General features: G+C 43.8%; 1 protein-coding gene across 3 annotated transcripts in view; it reads left to right on the top strand.

The window, feature by feature from the left end:
* The window catches only part of thsd7aa (thrombospondin, type I, domain containing 7Aa), a 537,669-nt gene that overhangs the window by 265,465 nt on the left and 261,558 nt on the right, over window positions 1-10,646 (top strand). The window lies entirely within an intron of this gene.

Genomic DNA, 10,646 nt, shown 5'->3' with positions numbered 1-10,646 from the left:
ACAGATATGATTTGAAATGTGAGTGCAAACAGTAGATTACACAATCCAATTTTTGTGACATTCTGCAGTCATCAAGGAGAGGTGGATTAAAAATGGGCATATGAACTTCCTCTTATTTCAGCTACTGAATGTCAGCATCAAGTGATTCTAAGTCAGCGACCACAGGTTAACTGCAAGGTCAAACTTTTGCCACTCCACCCCTGCAGCAAAGTGCCTTTATTCTAATCTCAGAACATTCTCTAATGCAGCAGTGTGACATTTCCATTTCTTGAATCAGCCATTCATTGGAATTGCCAAATTCAGGGCAGTGTTGTGCTATGAAGGCTAGATTGAGATTATCGAAACTCATCTCATGTAAGATCTTTTACAGCAAATAAAGGGAGGCTTTTATTCTCTTAGCTTAATAGCTGAATTCAAAACTGGGCACAAGTTCACAGCACCTCTCAGACCTAGATTGTTCCTTTTTCCTAATTCCCTAGTCTTCCAAGAACATGCATTAATGTGTGACTTCCTTCAAAGCTTCTGTTACAATTTCTTACCAAAAGTAACCCAAAGGAAATTGTCTGTGGATGACTTTGATTTTTCTCTCTCTTTATATAGGGGAGCAATATGATCTTTCACTGATTTTCATTCTGATACAGCTGAGATCAGACCCTTAAGTGCTTGAGGATCATGATCATGAATCCACATCTGATTACTTTGTGTTGTTGTGCATCAGTGCTTCAGTATGCTGCTTGTCTGATTATCATATTGTTTTTAATATTGTAGGCCCTGTAGAGTTTTTCTTTCCCTTTATTTATTTAAACAAGCCTACCCAGTACAGTACAAGATCTGCATTTTAGTAAGAAGCTGTACAGCTGAATGGTAAATATCCAAATTCCATCATTATATTGATCAAAATTTGAGATTTAAATTTTAAAAAATCAGAACATGTAAGAAGACCTATTTGCAACTCACTCTAAGTGCCTTGGCACTGATTCTAGTTGTTCAGCTTCCATTTCCTTATTTGGAGAGACAAATAGCCGTGTTTCAATTTCTTGAGCAGTTCACATATGAAGCTCCCATTTAGTTTGACATTTTCATCTATTGATGCCACATGTTATTTCTATAACCTACAAATGATTCTGTTTGCCATTGCAGAAGTGTTAAAGTGTTTAGTATCACAGATGTCCTGACAATTTCCAGTTCATTTATGCAACAGTAATCTGTTATCTATTTTCTCCTCATAACTCATGTTGTTCCACATTTAGTACAAATTAATATGCTTTTAACCAGGGGGAGATAGAGTGCTGCCTAACGGTTTCCTTAAATTATACTCATAGGCTATTATCTTAATGGTCGTATAAATAATAATCTACAGTTAGTTTTTATGAAAATGAAATATTTCACAATTTAACAAAATCATGTTGAACGTTTAAGTGAATATTCATTATTTTCGAATGAGATGTAAAGTCCTGCTGTAGAAAAAAAATGTTTTGCTTAATGCAATCTTGATACTGGATTTGCCTAGTTTTAGTGTGGCATTATTTCTTCCACTCTGCATTTGGGTTCCTAGACTTGAGACAAGCAAGTTGAAATGTTGTTACGCCTTATTGATAATAGATATGTCAGAATCTTAATGTAAAATGTTTTTGTTTCTTATTTTAACAAAAGCATTAAACTATTGTTACAGTACAGTGGACGGTAAATGCTGAGCTGCACAAATTCCAGAGGGAAACTTGAAACAGCTGCCACAACTGTTTTTGCAATTAATATTTTTATCTCGAGATACATGCCTTCAATTAAGTGGTAATAAGTCTACTGAGCCTTAAAGGGTTTTTTTTTAACAAAACTAAATGGAACATGTATTAATAAAATAAATGATTTAAAGCACATACATAGGTCTACAAATTACTACTATGATAACTCCTAGCTCCCCTAATTAATCTAACTCCCAGTTGCACCTCCGTTAAGGCAACAGTAAAACAAGATGGATTTCAACAGACCTAGACAAAGTACACAATACCCTGGACAGTGATATTCAGAGTGAATTCTCTTAGCTTTGGTTCATATAGGCAGCAGTTTGTTCTGTAGAGACAGGAGGCTCTTCACACTTGTTGGATCTTAGAATGCCTTCTTTCCTTACACATAACCTCGTCCCCTTTATACATGTTTCTCCCTTTTCAATGTAAATCCCATTGTTCCAATATGCCTTTGCAACTTTACTTTTCCTATAATAATCTTTCATAGTACACATATTGTCAGTAATCTTTGGGAAAATAAACACACTGTTTGGCTTAGGCTCTATTGGCTAGGTGTAATACCCTACCATCTCTTTGAAATTCATGACTCTGGTTTATCTAAAAATGCAATGTTCTTCACACCTCACATTCTAAAACTTAGGCCATGTTTACATACTTAGCATTTCAAACATAATTTCCCCTCTGATACATCAAAGCACCCAAATCAGCTGGCTATAATTCAATTAAAACCCACAAACACACCCCTACACATAGAGAAACTAAACCAAACCCCACTATTAACCCACAAATGCAATAAATTACAATAGTATTATGAAAATTATTATATTTTTATGACGCCATTTATTTTAAACAGTATTAACATGATGACCTCATACAGGAGCAAGACCAGAAATAAAATGGCAAATTGTTGATCGAATATTTGCTGAGCTATTTGTTTTGTTACATTAATGCAAAAATCAAAACATATCCACTTTTGGATTGGCATGTGCCTGATACTCCCTGGAAAATTATTCATTTGTATTTTTATGGAACTGTTAGGAGCAGATTCTGTTTCTCAATGAAATTAGTTTGTTAGTATTGCTACTTCTACATGCACTGATTATCAAAGAGTATAAAAATAATTAATCAAGTGTTCTACAGACACATGAAGGAGAAAAAGGAAAATTAAAGTAGGGAAAGGGCCAAGAAAAGTTGAACAAGAAATGTTAGACTTATTGAATAACCACTTCAGTTCAGTTTTTATGAAAGAAGATAACAAAGTGGGTACTTTTATTTAAAACAATAAATATTCACTTAAACATTCAACATGGTTTTCTTAAATAGTGAAACCATAATAGACATAATTGAAGAGCATCTATGAACCAAAAATATAATTAACAAAAACTCAACGTTGATTCCTAAAGGCTACATCATGCTTGATAACTTGATGGACTGGGAGTAGCTACTTTTAGGTAAATCTGCATCAGAGCGGTGGGACTCATTCAAGAAGGAAATAGAGAGAGTACAGGGCCAATATATTCTAGTAAAGACAAAGGGCGAGACCAACAAATCCAGGGAACCATGGATGTCGAGGGATATGCAGGATTGGATAAAGAGAAAAAGCGAGGCTTATGGCAGATACCGAGGGCTCAAAACAGCGGAAGCTCTAGAGGAGTGTAGAATGTGTAAAGGGGAACTTAAAAAGGAAATTAGGAGAGCAAAAAGGGGGCATGAAAAAGCATTGGCAGGTAAAATGAAGGAAAATCCAAAGTTATTTTACAAGTACATTAAGAGTAAGAGGATAACTAGGGAAAGAGTAGGGTCCGTTAAGGACTATAGTGGTAATTTGTGTGTGGAGCCGGAAGACATAGGTAGGGTTCTAAATGAATACTTTGTGTTGGTGTTCACATGTGAGAGGGATGATGTGGGTATGGAAATCAGGCAGAAGGACTGTGATATAATTAAAGAAATTAGCATAGAAAGGGAGGAAGTTCTAAGTGGTCTGGCAGGCTTAAAAGTAGATAAATCTCCAGACGCGGATGAAAAGTATCCCAGGCTGTTGAGTGAGGCAAGGGAGGAGATAGCAGGGCACTGGCAATAATTTTCAATACCTCTCTGGCCACAGGAGAAGTGCCAAAGGACTGGAGGACAGCCAATGTGGTACCGTTATTGAAAAAGGGAGGAAGCGATAAACCAGGCAACTACAGGCCAGTCAGTCTAACCTCAGTGGTGGGGAAACTATTAGAAGCAATCCTGAGGGACAGAATTAATCTACACTTGGAGAGGCAGGGATTAATCAAGGACAGTCAGCACGGTTTTGTTAAAAGGAGGTCATGTCTGAGCAAATTAATTAAATTTTTCGAAGAGGCGACCAGGTGTGTAGATGAGGGCAATGCATTTGATGTAGTCTACTTGGACTTCAGCAAGGCTTTTGATAAGGTCCCACATGGGAGACTGATAACAAAGGTAAGAGCCCATGGGATCCAAGGCAATTTGGCAAATTGGATCCAGAATTGGCTGAGTGATGGTCAAGGGTTGTTTTTATGACTGGATGCCTGTGTCCAGTGGGGTTCAACAGGGATCGATGCTGGGTCCCTTGCTGTTTGTGGTATATATAAATGATTTAGACTTGAACGTAGGAGGGTGGATCAGTAAGGTCGTGGATGACATGAAAATTGGTGGGGTGGTAAATGTGAGGAGGATAGCCTTAGATTACAGGAGGATATAGATGGGCTGGTCAGGTGGGCTGATCAGTGACAAATGGAATTTTATTTGGATAAATGTGAGGTGATGCACTTGGGCAGGACAAACAAGGCATGGGAATACACGATGAATGGTAGGGCTTTGGGAAGTACCGAGGATCAGAGATTCCTTGGTGTACATGTTCACTGGTCCCTTAAGGTAGTGGGACACGTAGATAAGTTTGTTAAGAAGGCATATGGGATACTTGCCTTTATTAGCCGAGGCATTGAATATAAGAGCAGGGAGGTTATGCTGGAACCGTATAAAACGCTGGTTAGGCCACAGCTAGAGTGTTGCATGCAGTTCTGGAATCCGCATTATAGGAAGGATGTGATTGCACTAGAGAGAGTGCAGAGGAGATTTACTAGGATGTTGCCTGGGCTGGAGAGTTTTAGTTATGAGGAGAGATTGGATAGACTGGGGTTATTTTCCCTGGAGCAGAGGAGATTGAGGGGGGACATGACTGAGGTATATAAAATTATGAGGGGCATAGATAGGGTAGACAGGAAGGAACTTTTCCCCTTGGTGGAGGGATCAATAACCAGGGTGCATAGATTTAAGATACAGGGCAGGAGGTTTAGAGGGGATGTGAGGAAGAATTATTCCACCCAGAAGGTGGTGGGAATCTGGAACTCACTGCCTGAAAGAGTGGTAGAGGCAGAAATCCTCATACCATTTAAGAAGTATTTGGATGTGCCCTTGTGATGCCATGGTATACAAGGCTATGGGCCTAGTGCTGGAAAATTGGATTAGAATAGTTAGGTACTTGTTTGACTGGTGCAGACTCGATGGGCCGAAGGGCTTTTTCTGTGCTGTAGACCTCTATGCCCCTTTGACTCTATGATATAACTCTTTGAAGAGGTAATGGAAAGAGTAGGTAAGAGTAATGTAGTAAATCCCATATGTTTGGATTTTCAAAATGCTTTTAGCAAAGTACCATATGGTAGACTCATGACAAAGGTTAGGGCATGTGAATTCAGGGGACAAATAGCTGAACGGAGAGAAAACTGGCAAAAAAAAATAGAAAGCAGTAAGTAGGAATGTGCCACAAGAATCTGTGCTGGGACCAATATTATTCATAATTTACATTAGTAATTTGGATTTTGAAATAAGTAACTCAATAACAAAATTTGAAGACAGTACCAAAATGTGAAGAGAGTGCAGGGCAGGGTGGGAAGGGCTATAACTAACACTGGGAAAGAAAACAACGGATGGAATTTTCCATTCTGGAGGCTGTGAATGGTGGCTGGCAGGAAAGTTGGTGTGATTCCTGCTGGTTGGTGAGGTGGGTGAACATGCATGACCTTCCACATTGCAAGTCACTAATTATGTATCAGCAAGGAACTCGACGAACCTCTTGGCCGGGTGGGCAGGAAGTCACCCACCCTGCCATTACATCATGGGTCCAAAGGTCCTGGCACCAGCACAGACATTCACTCAGTGCAGGCCAGGAGCTCCACATTCCTCCTCCAGTGGAATGACAGATTGTACTGGAGAAGCTGGCAGACGTGAGCAACCACATCCAGGACATATGAGGGGTCCTCTGGCATTGCTTTTCACTTATCTCTAGATAAGAACATCCCTAGCGACACACCCAGTGAAACACCCTCGCTGTTGCAGTGTTCCATGTTCACCAGCCTCTTGACCTTACAGAGGCTCCAGTACCTCTTGTGGATCAGGACCTTGCTCCTCCTGGCCCTGTGCCAACCTGTGATAGGCCCTCCTTCTCCTCATCTGGATGAGAGCCATTATCAAGGCAGGGTTGCCTGCAGCCCTGTGGATGTGTGAATGACTTGAAGTGATACATTAAGTGAACAGGTACTTTACAGATTTCCTTCCATTAAAAGCCAGCAAGCCAGTGCGAAGACCTTGACTTGGCCTCTATCTAGACATGGCATCTCAACCCCAACCTTTCCAGGTAAAGTCATCCTGGAGGACCAGAGATGGATGTTCCTCCCATTCGTACATGATTGCGTATAGAGACATTGCTCTTTGATAGGGTGTTGGGAGCCATGTGCAAAATGCCTAATGCAGACAATTTTCCTCTTGTCTCCACTCCCCTCAAAACTCGCTAGTGAGACCATTGCCTTGGCAACACAGAAAGACTAACCGCATGTGTCCTTGTCAGCCATGACCATCATCTGGGAGGATGGAAGCTTAAAGTCTCGAGTTGTCTGCCCTCGACCAGCTGTGCGTCTTGGAGGCGTCCATGTCCCTCCCTCCCTTCATCTGATTACAGCCGATGGCAAATGCCACCGAATGAACAGCATCTCCACACCTTGCTGGAATCTTGATGATACGAGACACATGAGCCGGGAACAAACCTGCTGCAATGTGGGTTACCAACCTGGCTCCCCTGTCCAACCTTCAATCTGTCCTTCCACCCAACCAGCCTCTGGCCCTAGCCTTCACCTGACTCCCTTGTTCAGCCTTGGTGCAGAGTTTGCTACCAGCACTCAAGATGAGTGAAGTAATAAAAAGTCCCGAGAAGGAGAACATAACTGAGAATCTTTGACATCCAGTTGCCTCATAATTATTAGGATGTCCCTTTCTCCAGCCACTTCTGCTGACCTTGAACTCCACCCAACCGAAAAGACCCTCCTCCCACCTCAAGGGATCTCATTGACTGATTGACTGCGTGGTCAAGGACAGTTAGGGAAAATGGTATGTGTCACCTTTCAAATTCACTCCACCACCATCCACCCTCCCCCTTTCACCCACCAACTTCCCCCATCACCATAGACCCATCCAATATCACCACTCCTCTTCCTCCGTCACCCTTGAGCCTCCCTTTGTTACCCTGGACACTATCCACCTCCACATTCCTTTCCTCCACTCAGAGCTGATACCTGTTACCATCCCCTGCCCAACCTGAGTCTGCCCCCTGCCCATTATCTGAGCCACCTGTCTTGTCCACCTTCGTGAGCCACCCGATGAGACCTTCACCTACCAGCCTCTCACCTGGACCTGCCATCCTACCACATCTCACTCCCCACGCATTCAAAGGATCATCCTCGAGCGAACAGAGGCCTGAAGAATCCCCATCCACCACTACTCTCCTCTGTCTGGCTGAACTTGTTCTCACACTGAACAATTTCTCCTTTAACTGCTCTCACTTCCTCCAAATAAAAGTTGTGGCTATGGGTACCCGCATGGGCCTCAGTTATGCCTGTCTCTTTATGGGGTATGTGGAACATTCCTTGTTTCAGTCCTGCTCCGGCCCCCTCCCACAACTCTTTCTATGGTACATCGATGATTACTTCAGTGCTACTTCATGCTCTCGTCGGGACTTGGAAAAATGTATTAATTTTGCTTCCAATCTCCACCCCTCCATCATTTTCACATGGTCCATCTCTGACACTTCCCTTCCCTTCCTTGACCTCTCTGTCTCAATTTCTGGTGATAGACTGTCCACCAATATCCATTACAAGCCTACCGACTCCCACAGCTACCTCGACTACAGCTCCTCACACCCTGCTTCCTCTAAGGACTCCATCCCATTCTCTCAGTTCCTTCGCATCCGTCGCATCTGTTCCGATGATGCTACCTTCAAAAACAGTTCCTCTGACATGTCCTCCTTCTTCCTTAACCGAGGTTTTCCACCCACGGTCGTTGACAGGGCCCTCAACCGTGTCCGGCCCATCTCCCGTGCATCCGCCCTCACGCCTTCTCCTCCCTCCCAGAAACATGATAGGGACCCCCTTGTCCTCACTTATCACCCCACCAGCCTCCGCATTCAAAGGATCATCCTCCGCCATTTCCGCCAACTCCAGCATCATGCCACCACCAAACAAATCTTCCCTTCACCACCCTGGCGGCATTCCGTAGGGACCGTTCCCTCCGGGACACCCTGGTCCACTCCTCCATCGCCCCCTACTCCTCAACCCCTACCTATGACACCTCCCCATGCCCACGCAAAAGATGTAACACCTGCCCCTTCACTTCCTCTCTCCTCACCGTCCAAGGGCCCAAACACTCCTTTCAAATGAAGCAGCATTTCACTTGCATTTCCCCCAACTTAGTCTACTGCATTCGTTGCTCCCAATGCGGTCTCCTCTACATTGGAGAGACCAAACGTAAACTGGGTGACTGCTTTGCAGAACACCTGCGGTCTGTCCGCAAGAAAGACCCAAACCTCCCTGTCGCTTGCCATTTTAACACTCCACCCTGCTCTCTTGCCCACATGTCTGTCCTTGGCTTGCTGCATTGTTCCAGTGAAGCCCAATGCAAACTGGAGGAACAGCACCTCATCTTCCAACTAGACACTCTACAGCCTTCCGGACTGAATATTGAGTTCAACAACTTTAGATCTTGAGCTCTCTCCTCCATCCCCACCCCCTTTCCGTTTCTTCCCCCTTCCTTTTATTTTTCCCAATAATTTATATAGATTTTTCTTTTCCCACCTATTTCCATTATTTTTAAATCTTGTGTGCCCTGCTACTCTTTCCACCCCACCCCCACTAGAGCTGTACCTTGAGTGCCCTACCATCCATTCTTAATTAGCACATTCGTTTAGATAATATCACCACCTTCAACACTTCTTTGTTCCTTTGTCTGTGACATCTTTTGATTATCTGCTCCTATCAGTGCTTGCTTGTCCCTACAACCACACCCCCCCTACTTCTCTCCCCCCCCCACCGCCCCCCTCCCCACCTGAAACCAGCTTATATTTAACCCCTTTCCTAATATTCAATCAGTTCTGTTGAAGGGTCATGAGGACTCGAAATGTCAATTCTTCTCCGCCGATGCTGCCAGACCTGCTGAGTTCTTCCAGGTAATTCTGTTTTTATAACGCAAGAAGACGTTGGAAAACATGCAGGCTGGGCAGTTAATTGGAAAATGAACTTTAACTAGAGATTATGCATTTCAATCAGAAAAACAGGAACATCACTTACAACTTAAAAATAAGAAACTACATGAGATAGAAGAGGAAATTAACGTAGGCATATAGGTGAACAAATCATTAAAAACAGAATTAAGAACAAAAAAACTGTGGATGCTGTAAATCCAAAACAAAAACAGAATTACCTGGAAAAACTCAGCAGGTCTGGCAGCATCGGCGGAGAAGAAAAGAGTTGACGTTTCGAGTCCTCATGACCCTTCAACATTCCTTGTTGCAGTCCTACTCCGGCCCCCTTCCACAACTCTTTCTCCGGTACATCGATGATTACTTCGGTGCCGCTTCATGCTCTCATCAGGACTTGGAAAAATTTATTAATTTTGCTTCCAATCTCCACCCCTCCATCATTTTCACGTGGTCCATCTCTGACACTTCCCTTCCCTTCCTTGACCTCTCTGTCTCAATCTCTGGTGATAGACTGTCCACCAATATCCATTACAAACCCACCGACTCCCACAGCTATCTCGACTACAGCTCCTCACACCCTGCTTCCTGCAAGGACTCCATCCCATTCTCTCAATTCCTTTGCCTCCGTCGCATCTGTTCCGATGATGCTACATTCAAAAACAGTTCCTCTGACATGTCCTCCTTCTTCCTTAACCGAGGTTTTCCACCCACGGTCGTTGACAGGGCCCTCAACCGTGTCCGGCCCATCTCCCGCGCATCCGCCCTCACGCCTTCTCCTCCCTCCCAGAAACATGATAGGGTCCCCCTTGTCCTCACTTATCACCCCACCAGCCTCCGCATTCAAAGGATCATCCTCCGCCATTTCCGCCAACTCCAGCATGATGCCACCACCAAACACATCTTCCCTTCACCCCCCTTATCGGCATTCCGTAGGGATTGCTCCCTCCGGGACACCCTGGTCCACTCCTCCATCACCCCCTACTCCTCAACCCCCTCTTATGGCACCACCCCATGCCCACGCAAAAAATGCAATACCTGCCCCTTCACTTCCTCTATCCTCACCGTCCAAGGACCCAAACACTCCTTTCAAGTGAAGCAGCATTTCACTTGCATTTCCCCCAACTTAGTCTACTGCATCCGTTGCTCCCAATGTGGTCTCCTCTACATTGGAGAGACCAAACGTAAACTGGGCGACCGCTTTGCAGAACACCTGCGGTCTGTCCGCAAGAATGACCCAAACCTCCCTGTCGCTTGCCATTTCAACACTCCACCCTGCTCTCTTGCCCACATGTCTGTCCTTGGCTTGCTGCATTGTTCCAGTGAAGCCCAACGCAAACTGGAGGAACAACACCTCATCTTCCGACTAGGGACTTTAC

The sequence above is a fragment of the Carcharodon carcharias genome, chromosome 3 (genome assembly GCF_017639515.1).
Source record: "Carcharodon carcharias isolate sCarCar2 chromosome 3, sCarCar2.pri, whole genome shotgun sequence".
NCBI classification, from domain to species: Eukaryota; Metazoa; Chordata; class Chondrichthyes; order Lamniformes; family Lamnidae; genus Carcharodon; species Carcharodon carcharias.
The sequence above is the reverse complement of the archived record's forward strand: the minus strand, read 5'-3'. Positions and strand labels throughout refer to the sequence as shown.